This window comes from Cervus elaphus, chromosome X (genome assembly GCF_910594005.1).
Source record: "Cervus elaphus chromosome X, mCerEla1.1, whole genome shotgun sequence".
NCBI lineage: Eukaryota > Metazoa > Chordata > Mammalia > Artiodactyla > Cervidae > Cervus > Cervus elaphus.
In genome coordinates, this window is record NC_057848.1 from 130,771,749 (window position 1) to 130,775,443 (window position 3,695).

The window sequence follows — 3,695 nt, forward strand, 5'->3', positions numbered from 1 at the left end:
TCAAGAAAACGGAGGAGAGAAAATACTTTCCCATTCATTCTCTGAGGCCAAATTACCCTGACAACAAAACCAGACAAAAACCTTATCAGAAAATACAACTGTTGACCAATATCCCTCATGAACACAGATATAAAAATCTCAACAAAAATTGGCAATATATAATCCACCAATATATAAAATAAAACAGCATGAACAAGTGGGCTTTATCCCAAGAGTTTAATATTAGTTTAACTTTTATTAATAAAAATCAACACCGTAGCGGCGCGCGAGCGGGCCAGGCGGGTGGCCGAGTTGTCCAAGAAATAACTTCACCAAGATGTCCAGTGATCGGCAGAGGTCCGATGATGAGAGCCCCAGCACCAGCAGTGGTAGTTCAGATGCAGACCAGTGAGACCCAGCAGCTCCAGAGCCTGAAGAACAAGAAGAAAGAAAACCTTCTGCCACCCAGCAGAAGAAAAACACCAAACTCTCTAGCAAAACCACTGCTAAATTATCCACTAGTGCTAAAAGAATTCAGAAGGAGCTAGCTGAAATAACCCTTGATCCTCCTCCTAACTGCAGTGCTGGGCCTAAAGGAGATAACATTTATGAATGAAGATCGACTATACTTGGTCCACCAGGTTCTGTATATGAAGGTGGTGTGTTTTTCCTGGATATCACATTTTCATCCGATTATCCATTTAAGCCACCAAAGGTTACTTTCCGCACCAGAATCTATCACTGCAACATCAATAGTCAGGGAGTCATCTGCCTGGACATCCTTAAAGACAACTGGAGTCCTGCTTTGACTATTTCAAAGGTTTTGCTGTCAATCTGTTCTCTTTTGACAGACTGCAACCCTGCGGATCCTCTGGTTGGAAGCATAGCCACTCAGTGTTTGACCAACAGAGCAGAACATGATAGGATAGCCAGACAGTGGACCAAGAGATATGCAACATAATTCACATAATTTGTATGCAGTGTGAAGGAGCAGAAGGCATCTTCCCACTGTGCTGCAAATCTTTATAGCCTTTACAATACAGACTTCTGTGTATATGTTATACTGATTCTACTTTCTGCTTTTATCCTTTGGAGACTGGGAGACCCCCCAAAAAGGTAAATGCTATCAAGAGTAGAACTCTGTAGCTGTAGATTAGTTCTGTTTAAAACGCCTACTTGCAAGTCTTGCTTCTTTGGGATATCAAAATGTATTTTGTGATGTACTAAGGATCCTGGTCCTGAAGTCTACCAAATATTATAGTGCATTTTAGCCTAATTCATTATCTGTATGAAGTTATAAAAGTAGCTGTAGATGATTAGGAATTATGTCATTTGTATTAAACCCAGATCTATTTCTGAGTATGTGGTTCATGCTGTTGTGAAAAATGTTTTTTACCTTTTACCTTTGTCAGTTTGTAACGAGAGGATTTCCTTTTACCCTTTGTAGCTCAGAGAGCACCTGATGTATCATCTCAAACACAATAAACATGCTCCTGAAGGCATAAAAAAAAAATCAATGTAATTCACCATATTAGCAAGCTAAAAAAGAAAAAACATATAATCATCTCAATCAACGCAGAAAAATCACTTTATTAAATTCAACACATGTTTCTGATTTTTTAAAATCTCAGCAAACCAGCAATAGAAGAGGATGTCCTCAATCTTCAAGGGGAATCTATGAAAAACCTTCAATTAACTAGAACTGGGAATAAGCAAGGATGTCTGCTCTGACCACTTCAACATTGTACTAGAGGTTCTAGCCAGTGCAAAACAGCAAGAAAAAGAAATAAAAGGTAGCCAGGTTGGGAAGGAAGCCGTTAAACTAACTTTATTCACAGGTGGTATAATTCTTTAGGTAGAAAACTGTCAGGAATCTACAGAAAAGCTACCAGAACTAATAAATGAGCTAAATAAGGTTGCAAGACACAAGGTCAATATTTAATAATCAATTATAGTTCTATAAAATAGCAACAAACAATTGGAAATTAGATTTTTTAAAGCACACAATTTACAATAGCCTCAAAAATATAAAAAACTTAGATCTGTTTACTGAAAACTATAAAATACTGCTGAGAGAAATTACAGAAGATCTAAATCACTGGAGAAATAGGCTTTTCATGAGTTTGAACACTCAGTATCGTCAAGATGTCAATTCTCCACAAATCGAGCTAAAGATTCAATGCAGTGTCAGTCAAAATTCCAACAGAGTTTTTTTTAATTGGCAAGCTAAAATTCATCGAGAAATGAAAAGACCCAGAATAGTTGAAACAATTTTGAAAAAGAAAAGTTGGAAAATTAATACTAGCTGATTGAAAGACTTCACAAAACACAAAAACTAAATTGAGATGACTCACAGACCTAAATGTAAAACCTGGTTTCCCCAGTTTTTATGGCTCAGAGGTAAAGAATCTAAATGTAAAAACTGAAACTATAAAGCTCCTAGTGGAAAACATAGCAGAATACCTTTGAGACAAAAAACAAAAAACCAAAAGACCTAAACATTATAAAAATAGATAAAATAGACGTTATCAAAATTGAGACTTTGGCTCATCAAGACACCATTAAGAAAATTAAAAGGCAAATCACAGACTGGGAAAACTATTTGTAATGCAAATGTCTGACAAATGCCTTATAATCAGATTATACAAGGAGCCTTCCACAAATCAGTAACAGAAAAGGAACCCAATTTTAAATAAGCAAAAGATTTGCATGAAACGATATTCAGCTTTTGAAAGAAAGTGAAAGTGTTAGTTGCTTAGTTGTGTTGGACTCTTTGTGACCCCATGGACTGTAGCCCACCAGGCTCCTCTGTCCATGGAACTTCTCCAGGCAAGAATACTACAGTGGGTTGCCATGCCCTCTTCCAGGGTATCCTCCCAACCCAGGGATTGAACCCAGGTATCCCACATTGCAGGCAGACTCTTTACCATTTGAGCTACTCAGGAAACCCCCCTCAACTTTTAGTTACCACAGAAATGCAAATTATTTCCTCGAGGAGACACTACACATCGACTAGAACGGCTAAACTTCTAAAATCTCGAACACCAAATGTCTATAAGGATGCAGAGCAGCTAGAGCTCTCATGTATTTCTGGAGGAAGTGTAAACTGGTACAACCACTTCAAAAATATATCTAACAATTTCTTGTGAAGTTAAATATATACCTGTCTTAGGATCCAGCTATGTTTATTCTCAGAAAAACAAAAATCGGAAGCAAAAATCAGAAACAACCTAATGCAAATATCAGGACAATTGACAAATACATTGTATTCTACTCATACATTGAGATTATACTCAGCAATAAAAAAAAGAAGGAACTACTCATACACCCATCAACACACATAAATTTCAAAAACATTAGGCTTGGTGAGGGAAGTCGAACACAAAAAAGTACATTTTACATGTTTTTGTTTCTATGCAGTTTGTGTGTGTGTGCTCAGTCATGTCCGACTCTTTGTGACCCCATGGACTGTATCCTGCCAGGTTCCTCTGTCCATAGGATTTCCCAGGCAAGAATACTGAAGCAGGTTGCCATTTCCTACTCCAAGGGATCTTCCCAATCCAGGGATTGAATCCACATCACTTGCATCTCCTGCACTGACAGGTGGATTCTTTATCACTAGTGCTACCTGGGAAGCCCATGAAGTTTAAGAATAGCAAAATTAATCTATGGGGATGGAAATCAGAAAAGTGGTTCCCAGGGGAATAGCAAGGGGG

The 3,695-nt window shown here is 37.8% G+C and overlaps 1 pseudogene across 1 annotated transcript; it reads left to right on the top strand.

The window, feature by feature from the left end:
- Positions 1-266: 266 nt before the first annotated feature.
- LOC122689732 lies at positions 267-1,492 on the top strand (annotated as a pseudogene). The gene has a single exon (XR_006339905.1). The product of XR_006339905.1 is annotated as a ubiquitin-conjugating enzyme E2 E3-like (transcript).
- The last annotated feature ends 2,203 nt before the right edge of the window (positions 1,493-3,695 follow it).